The sequence below is a fragment of the Rhipicephalus microplus genome, chromosome 5, assembly GCF_043290135.1.
Source record: "Rhipicephalus microplus isolate Deutch F79 chromosome 5, USDA_Rmic, whole genome shotgun sequence".
In the NCBI taxonomy this organism is placed as follows: Eukaryota; Metazoa; Arthropoda; class Arachnida; order Ixodida; family Ixodidae; genus Rhipicephalus; species Rhipicephalus microplus.
In genome coordinates, this window is record NC_134704.1 from 60,484,243 (window position 1) to 60,500,345 (window position 16,103).

Here is a 16,103-nt window from a genome sequence, read left to right on the forward strand (position 1 = left end):
AGGATGACGATGAACAAGAAAGAGGGGAGAGAGTAAAGCATCGCATAGCCCTGTATACTACACTGTTTAGCACTCAGACTTTCGAGCACCTCCTCTGTGCCTGCCCTGCCTTGGCCCAGGAACGCTCGGGGGTCACCGCAGCCTACCAGAGACATGGCCTTCCTGCCACCACCCTGGAGCATCTGCTGTTCCCATCTCGTCCCCATCTACCAGCGCTCCGGAGCCTGGTGGAGTTCCTGGACGAGACAGGAATCATGGCCTACCGCTGAGGACGGGCCCCTTGCCACCCCTACCCTTGCTTCCGGACTGCTGTTCGTGCTGATGACGACTGTGCCACTGCTCACTTAATATTTTTCTCTTCTTTCCATTTTTCTACCATTTCCCTTCCCCGCAGGCACTGCGCCATGCTCCCGACCAGGCTGCAGAAATTAGGTGCCTTTCTCATCTTCTAACCACTACCACCACCACCACCACTCAAATGCGAAAAGAAAGTGAGGATGTGGAACGGTGATCGGTTAGGAGGAGAAAGGGCAACGTAGAATGAGGAAGAACGAAGAAAGCTGTAGGAAGAGATAAGGAAGGACTAGGAAATAAAAGAAGGAAGAGGATGAAGAAACAACTCGGCCTTCGTTCGCCGTGTGATGGCGCTTGCCAGTTCTGCTGTTTACTCGGCTCAGAGTTTTCAGGCGTGGAAGTGGCTGTAGTTGTAAGTGCGGAGCACATTAGGAGACCGGCTTTCATGAGCTGTAATGAGAAACACACTCGAAAGATGACAAAAAAAGTGCATAATGCAGTGATGGCAGGAAACACAACGCCGTAATGTAAGAAAGACAACGCTAAAGATGCATTGCAACATTGTCTTGTGGGACGCTCTGAAAAGATGGCAAGAAAGTGCATAAAGGGGAACAAAAGAAGCAGGACATTCCCCCCACTTCTACAAAAGCCCAAACAAAGACAAGAGTACTCTAGCTTGCTCAAGCTCACCAAGCATGTCCCTCACTTTTCTCCGCTGCGCATGAATACAGCCATGTGAGAGGTTGGTGGTAGTGTGTAGGATCGCCGAGTACAGGCGGCACCATGTGAAGCCACGTCCCACCTCTTAAATATGGCGCAAATTTCAAATATTTCACATTCACACTGAAAGTACACGCAACATTTTCAGAAATTGTAAAACACAATCAGCTGGATATTGGTGATAACTAAACACAAATAATAAGAAACGTAAAAGGGAGGAAATGTTGCGAATTGACTTTAGATGTTTATTTTCTTTCTGAGAAGACATAAAAGGGCGAGATGGTAAAAGTACGTTTTTGTAAAAGATTTGTAAAGGAATAAAAGCACTATGGCGCAGTACTTGTCTGCAGAATTTTCTCTAAACAATAAAAAAAAAATACAGTGCCGGAAACGCCGTGCAAATATATGACTGAAATTGGGCACGCTAGGGCCACTCGAAGTGAGCTCGTATATGGGCGCTCTTAAAACCTCTTACTAAGCGCCTGTTTGTGAACGGTCTGACCCGAGTGCCTTTTCTGCACCGCGTCGGAGAGCCGACGACCCCGGACACATCGTCCTTGTTTTCTACGACGGTGGAGAATGTCGCGTTCTTCCCGGTCGCGTTCCTAGGTTATAGGTGGTCTCGCGAACCCATCTCTAAAACGCATGAATTCCGGAATTCAATCAGAGGTAGGAACAACGCGCGAGCCCTGTTAAGGTGCAACATTTGTCACGGCCGCTTGACATAATAAAACGTAGACGCCCTTGAAGAAAAGTAAAACGAATTGCAACTCACACTGCTTGCCACGTTCAAAGAATTTCAGCCTCGACAGCAAAATCAAGAGCTCGTCGCACAAAAAACCACTTGGTTAACACACCAGAATTTGTCGCTGATGCGACGCTTTGCAGGCGCCCACTTTCACTTGAAGTTCTCATTCCGGGTATGCACCATCTTTCGGTCGTCTGCACGCGATGGTGAATTCGTCACTACGCTATACTGTGCACCACTTAAACGGGCATTCCACGCACATGTTCGCTTGTCGACACCCTGTCGTTCCGAGGAGGCATGACACAACCTATTTTATTGGAGAAAACCCGTTTTTAGCAGGCAGATAACATATCCCTCTCTCTTGATACTCGCGAGAAAGTTTAGAGCGTTCCTTCGTTGAATATGCTTTAGTTCGTTCACGCACTGGACATCGGATCGGGGGAAAATTAGATTACGTTGCTGGTATTCCATTCTTATTCCGGTAATTCGATGATTCATAAAGGAGGCGTTGGGTAGCCTAATTTCAATATGTCATTAAATTGGTAAAACTCATCCATGAGGCGGGTAACATTCATGTGACGAACGTATGTTCTTGCAGAACCAAGTGACTGTAGTCCCGCATTTACACAATAATTAACCATAATAATTTCGTAATTAAGTAACAAAGCTTGGGTTAGCTTTTGTTAGGGAGCAGCTGCAGAGAAATACTGTACTTAGAGTACACTGGCGTTTCGCATCCTCAAAAACACCCCTTTTCCTGCAAGAAGCCGTTTTAAAACCGATAAAACAGGCATGGAAAATACAGGTGTCCACACGCCATTGAAGTTGCCTAACAAACTTGCTATGCTGTCATTGGTCAGTGACGGCTGCATACATCAGTTATTTCCCATGAAAATGAATAACATTGTGTTTTATGGCTGTGGCAGCGAGAGGCTGAGCAGACCTACCCCCGTATTCACAAACGCTCCTCGACTCGACTTTCACCCTTCACTTGACAGAGTTGTGCACTGCGCCGCTGCTCGGCTAGAAATGACGCTGCGGTACTCAAGAATAGCAGCAAATTATCACTGATATGCAGTGATTTTCCCTGCCTAGAGATGGCACTCCCATCGGCTTTCTCCAGTGAAGGTGGAGCGTTGAGTGAATGGGTGTTCTATAATACGGAGGCTAGTTTCGGGAAACGGGATTAAAGGGCCCCTAAACCAACCTGAGTTCAAAGGCGAGACAATAGATTCTTTCTCGCTTTCTCTACCCTTCGCGATGTCTCCTCCTCGCCACTTTTTTTTTCACAAAACACGTGGATTGTTAGCACTACGCGTTGAGCTAGTCAGCCTCGCCCCGCCGTGGTGGTCTAGTGGCTCGGCTGCTGACCACCAGGTCGCGGGATCGAATCCCCGCTGCTGAGGCTGCATTTCCGATGGAGGTGGAAATGTTGTAAGCCCATGTGCTCAAATTTGGATGCACGTTAAAGAACTCCAGGTGGTCGAAATTTCTAGAGCCCTTCACTACGGTGTCTCTCATAATCATATGTTGGTTTTGGGACGTTAAACCCTACAAATCAATCAGTCAGCCTTACGCGCTTTTCGACTAAACGCTGCAATCCACGCTTGCGCAGTCGCACGCGCAGAAAGCGAAAGGAGACCAGTTGATCACGCATTATATTCATGCAATTCAAGGCAGAACGGGCATGCGCCTGCATTTAAAAGTAGAGCACGAAACGATTCGCCACAGATATTCCTTGTAGTATATTGACCAATCGAGAGCTTAATTTGCCTTGACGTCACATGAACAATCTGCGGACGTCACGACTTGCGCCACGAGAGCGGTAAACACCAGAAGAGAATGAAGCGCTAGTTGATCTTTCTTCTTTGTATTCTATTTTCAGTCACTTTCTAGGAGCTCTTGAAAAAACTGTGGTCAAAGTACTGCTTAAGTCTTTGAGATAAGTGACGTAACATGACATTCAGAGGCTCACATTACAGTGAGACATATTAAACAACGAGTATGTTAACGTCATTTATCTTATCACTACAAAACAGTAATGTGACGATTCGCTAGTTGTATAGTGTTATTTGATTACGTTCTCTGGGGTTTACGCGAGACATTACAGAATTGAATTAATTTACAAATACTCACAGAGTCGCCCGTCACAAAAGTCTAACCCGCGTCCCCTGAACTTGCCCTTGATAGGCGGGGATATTACTCCTCCCCCCTCCTTTACCCGGTTGGACATTGATTTATTTGATTGATATGTAGGGTTCCACGTCACAAAACGAATATGATCATGAAAGACGCCATAGTGGAAGGCTCCGGAAATTTCGACCAACCCGGTTGGATACCAAGAGTGTGGTTTGATGGTTCAAGACATACAAAATTGCGCTTGTCGAATATTGATTTAGTTATTCGATTTGCATACAGGGTTACACAAGAACACAGAGGTAAAAGGGAGAAAGCAAGCTGGCAACTGTCACCTAAGGGGGCACAACGCCCCGCCGTGGTGGTCTAGTGGCTAAGGTACTCGGCTACTGACCCGCACGTCGCGGGTTCAAATCCCGGCTGCGGCGGCTGCATTTCCGATGGCGGCGGAAATGTTGTAGGCCCGTGTGCTCAGATTGGGTGCACGTTAAAGAACCCCAGGTGGTCGAAATTTCCGGAGCCCTCCACTACCGCGTCTCTCATAATCATATGGTGGTTTTGGGACGCTAATCCCCACATATCAACTATTAAAGGGGCACAACGCCTCCATAATCTTTCGGGAGGAGATATAGGGGGAAAAGAAGGAGAGAAAGAAGAAAGGAGAGAGGGAAAAATGACGAAGACAAAGAAACGCATAAGTAAACTAAAAATTCAATAAAATGTCTATAAATGGCTGACCAGGTGCATTTGGCGCATAGAAGTCGGTATAGAGCTCGATGGGCCTGGTCGCTTCGAGAAACACAGCCACTCGAATAAACGACGCGTAAGAATACACGGTCAAATTTAGGCCACCACTATAATGTTCATTGTTTTTCTCTGCCGAATTTCTTGAGCAGGCCTCCACGGCCAGGCATTGTGGTTCCCCTTCTTCTCCCATGCAATCTGAAGCGCACTTGTAAAGCCAATGTGGTTCCGAAAGTATGAATTCTCAGATTTAATAGGTGCACTTGTTCACATCATCGTCTCCTCACACGTCGAAGCGCATCAGGTCTGCGACACGGTCATGTTTAGTGTTAGAAGTTTGCGACCACCTCGTAACTGAACATCTTCTTTCAAGTTTGCAGCGTAAGAACGCCAAGGCGGTTACATTACGGCAAAACGCGAAAGCTTTAAAAGCACTGCGTGCTTGTGCAAACACGAAAGAAGCAACCGACCGAGCTGAGCGAATGATAGGCGATTGCCGATTACGAAATAAGCAATGCAACGCATCCGGATGTTATGGATTCGTCACATCGTTTCACTTCCGCCTTTCGAGACAAAAACTGACAAGATGCGGGCCGGAGGCGTCTCGACAAATGGCGGAACGGCCTTATCAACTCGGTCTGGGGAACTTTTGTCTGAACCTTGAAGCTTGTCGGTGCATCCTGTCGAAAAATTAAAACCAACACTGACTTCGCACTTGCTTCGTTGGCAGGCCGACAGATTATGCGTTGTTGCCAGGAAGGAAAAGAAAGTGATGTGCACGAAACGAATACCGAGGCGGTTTTAGCCAAAACAACATTTCCCGAAATTACAAAAGTCAAACTGCGACGCCACAAATCGTGCCCCATCGATTATGTTACGGACGTTTATTAAGCGTGTCCTCTTCAACTGCGTATTATGACCATGATCGTCACTGAATCACCTCACCGCATGTAGCCCAGAGGCGTGTATTGGCGAGCTGCCATGGCTTGACTTAAAAAAATGACCGACAGCTGTTCTGGTGAGGCACGTTGATGTGATGAGACATTCGCATTGTGTACACTTTGCAAGAAACTGACTGAGGTTAAAATATATTTGACGTTCCGGCATTGAACCCAGCAGCCTCCTTCGCAATAAAAGGTAAAACACAACAGACATGAACTTATACGGTCGAAAGCGACTATATCCAACTCGGATAAATCAAGCTATCATTGATATAAAAATATTTTGGAGCACTGGGGCGCTATGGAGGATCAGCCGAGTTTCGCGAAAATCGGGATTTTGCCGAGCTCTGGCGACACCCCCTTATGAACGAGCCAACAGTATACGAAAACGTCAAGTTCACCCTTCAGCGCGCTGCGTTTTGTTGGTTGCGATGAAACCAGTCATCGCGTTAAGGACGGTCGACTAAGTTGGGCGGTGTTTTGAAACAAGAGGCGTCTTCTTTCATTTGTTTGTCGTTCCACTGAGTGCAGACACGCACACAGTCATGACCGCATGCTATAGCAGTGCAAGAGACGCCCATCAGCTAAGCTTTCTCAAGTGGTGCTTGTCAGCGAGAACGCTGTCTGCGTCCCATAAAAGCGCGGAAACACTGCCAAGTGCACCGCAAGGAACGCGCACCGACGAGTCAGTGACACGCGGTCAGCGTCACGCACGAACGCTGTGACACGCAGTTCGCGTTTCAGAAGCGCGTGCACCACGGCATGCAAGGAGAGAGGGGGATAAAAAATGGCAGCATATCCACGTGGTGAATGATGGAGAGTGGGGCGAAGAATCCATCCGTCCATTCGTTCTTGCTTCCATCCGTCCATGCGTGCGTCTGTGTGGCCGCCCGTGCGTCCATCCGCCTGTCCGTGTGTGCGTCTGTTCGAGCGTCCACACGTCCATCCGTGCGTCCGTCCCTGCATTCGTCCATGCATCCGCCCCTGCTACCGTCCATGCGTCCAACCATCCGTGCGTCCGTCCATGCATATGTCTGTGTGTCCGTTCGTCCATCTAGTCAATACTCCAAGTACCACCACCTCGAATATTTTCATCATATTATTACGAGGCAGTGGGTAATATATTTCGCATATAGAAGCACCACCATCCAGCGGACATTCCAAGGACTAAACGAGAGGTGGCACACTCACACTTTCTTACGGCTTGCGCTTCGTGTCTACTTCCAATCTTTAACCACCTCGAGTTCATGGTATATACTAGTTCACTGTATTCATGGCACTGCGGCCCAACGCTCACTAAACCTTTCTAAAACCAAGGAGGTTACGCCCAGCGAGTATTGCGTAGCAACCCTTTCTTGTCTGGTAGTGCTCAATGTACATGCCAATGTACATTGAGCACTATCTGCTAATAGGGAATGAGAGACAGGAGAATTCGGCTTTTAGTTAACGCGCACGCTGCAAATTTTTTATTGTTCAACAACGCACTGGAGAAATCTCCCACCGGCACCACCTTGCATGTCAAAGCGTAAGACACGTTGCGCACTACTACGAGGGATGAACGGGTGCCGCTTTCAGGAGCTTCGCCCATAAAAAAAAAAGGCAGTGCGCTTAAATAGAGCTCATCTAGGTCGGCAGCTCTTTTCCGGGGAAGGGAAAGATGGTATAGAAAGTAGAAGAGAATGGTCCCTGTTGTCACTTTTAGGAGCTTCGCCCCTAAAAAAAAGGCAGGTCGGGTAAACAGAGCTCATCTAGGTTGGCAGCTGTTCCCTGGAGAAGGGGAAGATAGTGACTCCCATTAGTAGAGTACGAAGTACTCTCAATTGTTAACAACTTTTTCTAAACACACAGAGAATAGTAGAGAAAGGTCCCTGTTGTTACCGCCGACCACTCGGTTGAAGAAAAAGAAATCCGGACACCAAAACCACCCTTGCGAACGAAAATAATTTGCAAGGAAAGCCGCTGATTGGGGACACTGATAACGACTGGGAAGTGAACGAGAGCGTCCCCAGAAACTTAATATCTCACAATTTAAATGTCATGGTCTCCGATTTCTAAATTTTCACAGCAAAAGGTAGCAAACCTCAGAGTGACGAAAGATATGAGTACCGCGGGACGGCAACATGAGGTGGAGTATCAAAGTGGTGACTTCCACGAACAGATGCGCCCTTTTGCTACGATCCATGGCCCCTTCACTTTGCGGCCCCACTACAAAAGAAACTGGCATATGCGATATAATCACGGGCCAAAAAACAGTGACAAGACAATTGCGTTGTCGCTATCGCCGTCGGATGAATCCGACTTATGAGCGTATGTCTAGACGCGAGCAAGTATATTGAGATGACAAACCAGTTCGTTTTTTTTTCTTACTTCTGTAAAAAAGGCTGTCTCATTTATTGTGCTCATCTCCGACGTCCCGCTTTTCCGGCTCTCTCCTCCCGTCTCTGCTGAAGGTTATTGTGACAAGTCTTCGAAAGTTTATAGACTTCAACATTTAAATCAATACATTCCTTTCACACTGTGTCGAGCTTCACCCCAGCATCTCTTGGAGCAAGCAAAACTCGCGATGTTGTCAGTTTACCTTCCGCTTTCGATGCCTTCGTTATTCCGCCTATCTACCTGATTTCACACTTTCTCCTCTGTCTCTTTTTGTCATGAAGAAAGAGGAAAACACGAATGAACGAGTCACATGCTTAGAGATAAAATCAGAGGTCTATCAAACAAATACTGCAAAGAAAAATTCGGCAGATCCCACGTACCTGGAAATCAACGCTATGCAGAGCCTGCAGAAGTAAGGTGACCGTGTTGCAGTTTTTGTGATTGAGGGACACGTCATGAAATAACGCTAAATACATGTACAAATGTTACATGCCCAAACATATGTTGAAGAGTTGCAGATGTTCACGTAATCAGTTGTTTGCGCTTGCACAACGATGCCTGTGCAAAATGCGTATTAGCAATACCAGAAGGTGATATGAAGCGCTGATGCTCGCCCTGGACACTGCTACATAAATCAACTTCACGCATGCAACTAACCACAATTGCCGTTATCTCGACGTGACGGCTGTATCAAAGGAGTACATATATAACGTTTATAAGATTGGGTAGGTAGCACTGCAACCACAATTGACGTTTCACGAAGATTAGCGTCCGTTTGAAACGTTGTTACGAGACCTGGCGTAGCTCTGTGGTGAAATGCTTCATTGCCACGTGAAATGCTCTGGTTCGACTCCCGCAGGTACCCTGACATTAATTCTTTGCATTCGTTGGGTCGACGCTACCGATGTCGCGTATTTCATAACGCTCACGCGTTAAAATTGCTTATGTGCGTTGTCATCGTTCCTATAGGTAGATACTAAGTGGCAATGACCTGTGGTACGTATCTGCATACCAGCTGCACATACCCGCCCGTGGGTATGTGCCACTGTCTGACGGCAAAAGTTTGACGACGCACGCGACGGAATTGTGCAATTATTGATGTCTTGACCAGCACGTCATATTCGTCAAACAATATTACACTCCCATGCTAATTTTGGTTCATGCCAACTTAAGGGGGTAACCACGAGAGCACCCAAACGTAAGTGGCTAGATAGATAGATAGATAGATAGATAGATAGATAGATAGATAGATAGATAGATAGATAGATAGATAGATAGATAGATAGATAGATAGATAGATAGATAGATAGATACGCTCAAATCCGCCGAAGTTTGCCAAGAGATGCTTCGCATAAAAAAAAAGCCAAGGAACAGCGAAACCAGCGAGATTACAAATAAGGTCCGTATAGCCATCTTGGCATGCAAAGTAAAAAGAATCAAATGCAGTGCAATGTAGCCTGATACAGCGCCAGAAGGAGCATAAGTCACATGCAATACCAAGCAAGCATTTGCGCATTGTGGCGTTGTATACTCACTACGACCAATCAGATAAGACACCTTCTCGCGCTGCAGTCATTTTCATCGCAATACTATTGACAGTCGTATCCCCCTTATTGCAGTGGTTACTGCGTGCCCTGAAGAGTGATCATGAAGCAGGTTAGCGGTGAATGTAAGCTCTCGAAAGCGCAGCAGTGAGCGCACATACGGATGGTTGTCGACAGTCCTCGGGTGGCAACGGATTGCTGCGGCTGCTGCAGAAGCACAATGCCGAGACGGGCGGAACCAACGCGGAACCAATGTAAGGCGGCCCTCCCAACTGGCTTGCAGCGGATGCAGCGCGCAGAGTTCTTATCACACCTCGGATGCACCATAAGAAGCGCTAATAGTAGCCCAGTACTGCCCCTCTCACTCTCCCCCCCCCCCCCCCCCCCTCTTGCCTTCAGAGTCCGTTCAAGATGCTGACAGAGATGCTTGGGCTGGTTGGTTCATCCTTACGCTTGAAAAACAACCCTAAAAAGACGGGACAAGGAAGGACACGCAACTACGGCGCTGAATAAAAACCAGATATGTTTATTCTATCAGTCAGCTATTTTATGTTTCATCGTTATCACAATGAAACAGCAGAAAGCTGAAGGCAGTCTGCGCAGATGCAGTGTGGTGATCAATGTCTCGACCTATCTTTTTAGCGCTGTTTATCACTCAGACTTCTAAGACCAACACAAGAAGCATCTGTCCTCGACATGGTTCTATTATAAAGCAGGGGAGATGTATGGTTTAGTTGATAGAGCACAGCCACACTAATAAATCTGAGATAGGACCGTGATGCAAGAGAATGAAAGAACAGAGGTTAAGCAAAAACATTACCTCCCCTCCCTCTCCGAAAGGAATCATGAGGAAATGCCAATGCATTTTTTGCGCCGAGAATACACGGCGTAGTGTTTTTAATGCCGTAAATTATTGACGACACGAGGATTTGCACCATAACCATTTATGTACACGTTCATCAGCCAGTGAACGGTCGAGAACGGGGTACGCGCTTCCCTCTATTTATATATACGTACGAGTGAGAGGACGGGAGAGTGGGGCTAGGGAGGAGAGAGAGCGAACGGCGAAAGAAGGAATGGCAAAGCACTGCGCCTACCCTCTCCTACACTGCCTCCAGACACGAGGAAGCTCCGATGAGCTCCTGCGTTGCAAGCGTCCTCATAGCCAGAGTGTGCTCCTCCTCTCCATTCACTCTCCGCTGCTCAGCCCGCACCGCCTGCTGCGGTTGCTAGGGGCAAGGATGAGCTCGCGCACCCGCACCTGTTTCTATGGGAGAGGAAGTGAGAGCGGAGAGATAACACTTGCCTAAGCGCGGACACCGCCGGACGCCTGATCCAGCCCGACCAAGCTATGCATTCGCAACAAAAAAGAGACTAAAATGTCGATTTAACATTTTTAAGTACAAGGTGGTTGTTACATGCCGAAGTAATCAAATAATAATAACAATAATAATAATCAGTAGAAGAGAAAGAAGGAGAAGACGTGAAGTCTCGCATGTTTTCTGCGGAGCATTCTGTATTAGCTTTTTTCCTTCTCTACCCAGGATAATAAAGCTTTCTGCTTGTAACGTGGTTTTTCACTCTCACTGGAATAGGCTCACCTTCGACCAAGTGACATTGTCGTTCTAGGAGGTCATCATGTGGCTTCGTCTCACGATGTCACAAACTTTGTGATCCATGACATCATGTGCCATAGAGGTGGTGTGACCTGCAATACACCGACAGCACATTCATGTTCGCTTGATCCTCACGCAACGTTTCACCTATTCTTTAGGGGTGAAGCTCCTTATAGCGGCACCCGTTTGTCCCTCATAGCCATCGTAAGGTGTAACAACTATAACATTTTGACCTCCAAGGTGGTGCCGGCGAGGAATTTCTTCTGTGATTTGCTGAACAATAAAAAATAGTGCTCAATGTACATGCCAATGTCTGCTAATGGGGAATGAGAGACAGGAGCATTCGGCTTCTAGTTAACGCGCACGCTGCGATCCCTATTAGCAGCCATTGGCATGTACATCGAGCACTGTCTGACAGGAAAATATTGCTACGTTATACTCGCTGGGCGTAACCTCCTTGGTTTCAGAAAGGTTTAGCGAGCGTTGGGCCGCAGTGCCATGAGTATAGTGAATATAGTGAACTAGTATATACTACGAACTTGAGGTGGTTAAAGGTGGGAAGTAGACCCGAAGCGCAAGCCGTAAGAAAGTGTGCGTGTGCCCCCTATCGTTTAGTCCTTGGAATGTCCACTGGATTGCGGTCCTTCTATATGGGGAAGATATGATGAAAAGATGCGAGGTGGTGGTACTTGGAGTGTTGAATTGATGGACGAACCGACACACAGGCAGATGCATGGATGGACGCATTAACGAACGCAGGGGCGGATGCATGGACGAACGCAGGGACGGACGCAGGAACAGACGCACGCACGGACGAGCGGATGGACGCATGGACGGTCACGAGGAGGCAATTACGCGAGAGCTGGTAATCGCTTTGAAGGGGGAGGGGATCGCAACCTTGCCGCTGGTTCCATATCAGCAACGAATGGTTGTTTTCCTCGCCGCAAGATGACGCGAAAAGAGACTGTGGTTGCTATCGTTCCCGCTTGGACGCGCTGCCAGCAGCAGCTGGAGCACGCAGGCCACGCGTTGCCGTGTTTCCTTTCATAAAAATTGACACTGTCCATTATTGAAATTTCTCCATCAGAATTTATAAATAGGTGTGATTTACAAAATTCGGATATAATTTATCCGTAGACACCAAGTTGAAGTTTATTTCGATAGTTTCATATATTATTACGATTTTTAAATTTCGTGAAGAAATAATGAATTAACCTAAATGCCGAATTCCTGCAACTACAGATCGTATTTTTTTTTGGTAATGCAGCGAATGCAGAAAAACAATTTCTCCGTTTCCTTGGATTTAGACAAATGATTCCGAGCTTCTTGCTTATTGATTGCATGGAATAGCAACATAACTGATTTTTTTTTAAGACATGACATTAACATTTCTTACTGAGATCAACAGCCTCTGCAAACAAGGAACTTTCAGCAAAGAAATAAAAACAAGAGCTTTGAGCAGGCGCTAACACAGAGAGTTCGTGAAGTACGTCTCCTCCACAATATGAGGTATAGTGTGGAGAAGCCCACTTGTGGAGCTTTCCATGCGTCGAGGAGTTGTCGCATCATCGGATATAGGCTACACTCGGCGACACCCTTTCTTGGCACTGAAGGGAAAGCTACGGAGACGGAGCTTCTGCACATGTAGTAATATGCGAAGTAGTCCGTTTTGGCGCGCGTATCGTAACGCTATGAAAAGTGACGGGGGCGCACCATAGCGTTTCATGTAGACGCAGACGCCGCTTCGCGTTTGAGGTGCACGTAAAAAGCTGGACTTTCTCACGCGTTCAAAAACGCGAAGTCACAGTGCATAAATAAAAGGAATTACGAATATATCTTAATGATGTGAGCTGCGTCCTGCCTCGAATAGCTTCACGTAGAAAATGAAGGAGGAATTATTTTTTTTTTGTTTCATGTTGAAAATACAAGCGCTATATTGTGAAACTACATAACACTGCCGGTAGCATTCACGTAATTTGGCTCTGTAGCCTTCGCTTTAATGCCAAGAAAAGCTGTCGCTGATTATAGATGGATAAACGTTACGTGGCACGATGAGCCCCGCTGACGTCAATGTGATAAACGATGACGACGATAACTAAACTGATTGCATGGTAACGGGCCGCTCTTGTAAGGAATGGAGAGTGCCAAAACACCGCGCATGGACGTGGGCAGGATATTGATTGATTGATATGTGGGGTTTAACGTCCCAAAACCACCATATGATTATGAGAAACGCCGTAGTGGAGGGCTGCGGAAATTTCGACCACCTGGGGTTCTTTAACGTGCACCCAAATCTGAGCACACGGGCCTACAACATTTCCGCCTCTATCGGAAATGCACCACCGCAGCCAGGATTCGATCCCGCCACCGGCGGGTAAGCAGCCGAGTGCCTTAGCTACTAGATCACCGCGGCGGGGCAATGTAAGGTGGAAGTATGTTGTGTTACTTTCCTTCTACTCAACTCAGTTTACATTAATTGATTAGAGTGGCCGTTCGACGCAGTAACATCGGTACGGTCACGTAGCGTACAGACCAAGGAAGATAATAATGATCGAATGAAATTGAAGCTGCACCTTTAGTTGAAATTTTCGTTACCGCTAAATGTCTCTACCCCGATGTAAGTTAGACGAATAATATTCAGCAACTAGAATTCTGTGAGCTCATTTGTGTAAATACTGTGGCCAATCTTAATGCCGCCTTGACATAATTATTATTTATCACTAATATTCAATCTACGTGAGCCATTTGCCTCGTAGTGAGCAAGTGCGTCATTTACCGAGGAGCAAGTGAGCCGCTTCCGGACATGATGACTTCGATGCTATGTATGCCGAGTCAAAGGCTGTTTACAGAGCCTTACGTTTTAAAGTTTTACAGAGCCTTACGTTCCTGCTTGGGCGGGCCCGTGCCATGCTCGGTATAAGGGAGGCCATTTTCAGTAACTGGTGACGGCGAGCCCGCTGTGGTGAGCGAAAAGTGTATTTTGGCAATCCCCTCTTGAAGGTGCACGAAAGTCATGAACCACACAGCGCGCAGTTTATTTCACATTATTTGCTCCCTCTCCTTCTTTCTCATTTCTCATAATTTAGTTTATGCCTCCTGCAGGTAGGTCAGCGTGGTGCCACTCCCAGCAGCAGCTTCGAACTTTCATTCAAGTTTTCATAACCAATCATTATAGCCATAAAATGTGCAGACAAAAAGAACTGGACATGATCCTCACAGACAGCATTAGCTTTAATGAAATTTTGTCGAATCCGGTTGAATTGCTGCTTCAAAATGCAACGTTTCCTCACTGAAAATGCTTCCTCACCGTGACTTTTTTCTTTCCTTTTTTTCATGGAGCAGAGATATAAACTTACTAACTTATCCTGTACAAGTTGATGCAGAATAAAAATAAGGCATGGTTGTTTTTCTTTTCTCACGTGGCTACCCAAGTATATGGTTCAGAATAAATGGTCAGACACAAACATCAATCCACCTGCCACTCAGGAAGCCCTATTTTGATGCTGCCAGTCGAGCTTTGCCTATAGTCACTTTCTCGAAACAGAAGGGGTGCTGCTACAGTTCTAATGTCTCTACGACATTACTACGTCTAGTGCAAGAGTAAGCTTTCTGGCACAGCAACAATATATATGAGGCAAAGCGTCCCGCCCCTTCAGTTTGATGGTCTATCACACCTGTGGAAGACGAAAACCTCATCAGCTGAGTTTCTAGTTTCGTGTAAATATTGTTGATTAATGAGCTTAAATGAACCAGTGTATCACTGTGGCCACGAGATGTCCAAGAGCGGGCAAATTTTGGCTGAATTACACATATCAATGTGCGCCAAAGCTTCCACGGATGAATATTTTTACATCTATTCACCACTGAAATTGATTACCTTGACAAGAATTGAAGGGCACAACCTTGTTCCCTTTAGCCCCGTACCACGCAATGGCGAACCCCAACCGATTTCCGATATTGCAAGGCTAAATACTACTGATTGACTATGACACCAACCACATATCATTTCAAGCACACAATGCGGCTCCTTTGACGACAGTATTAATTAGCAAGTTCACTTAATTCTTGCCTCTGTAATAACAGTTGAGCTTATGTGTGATAAATGGTGTTGCAGGCTATAGCCCACTTCATTCATCTGAATGTGACATCTTGTGAACCAATTCACAAGATGCCACACCTCATCATTCCTTTCAGAGAAACAGCAACAATGTTTTCTGAACTTGACCGTTCGTTTACTTGACCATTCGTTTAAGAAGATACAGGATAAGCAGAGGCTGCTTCACAACTTTCCTGCCCCTTCTCTGATCATGCTGCTAGTTTGATGGAAATGTAAGGATGAAAAGCTGTAATGCAGCAGAAAACCTAGCAAAAGGTTCCAAGGGGCATTACAACATCATCAGTGGAAACCTACCGAGTCCATAACCAGATGTTGCGTCTGTGACATATGACCGCTGGCTCTCATCCGCAAGGACGGCACCTATTGAACTTATAGCTGCCACTTTTTAAACACCACCACATTTCACCTTGCACATTTTTTGGGTCATTCTGGTGGAATCCAAGGAGTATAATTTTTACAATGCCTAGGAATGCATGCATTTTGAAAAGTAAGACCATATGAATTCCATTGTAGAAATATTTAAAAGACTTGTCACTGGTGTGATAGGGCTGCAACTTACAAGGCATGAAATGTGGCTGCATGAAACTGAATGTAGCTGGATGCCAATTGCTGACAATCACTAAGCACTCCCATTGTCAATACTTTGTCCATGTCCACACATGCCCGAACTAAACTGTACGAGCATTTAAGAAATGGGGCTATTAAGAATGGCATTATTTTAAAGGGAAATAATATATTTCACTCAATGCATGGACCTAAAGTAAATTATTCGCACTGGTATCTACAAATAATTGTTAACCAATTCATGAAGTCATAAGGCAGCAGACTGTATTTAAACAGTTATTTAGGAATTTAGTGTCAACTAAA

General features: G+C 46.2%; 1 protein-coding gene across 4 annotated transcripts in view; it reads right to left on the reverse strand.

Annotated features, from left to right (window-relative positions):
- LOC119173844 (hepatocyte growth factor receptor) overlaps window positions 1-9,832 on the reverse strand; it is a 98,739-nt gene extending 88,907 nt beyond the window's left edge. Inside the window, exon 1 of one of the 4 annotated variants that reach the window (XM_075895561.1) lies at window positions 9,495-9,832. The gene's annotated coding sequence lies outside the window, so the exon portion shown is untranslated. The remainder of the gene's footprint in view (window positions 1-9,494) is intronic. The other 3 variants (XM_075895559.1, XM_075895558.1, XM_075895560.1) reach the window with 3 other exon arrangements.
- Window positions 9,833-16,103: the final 6,271 nt, after the last annotated feature.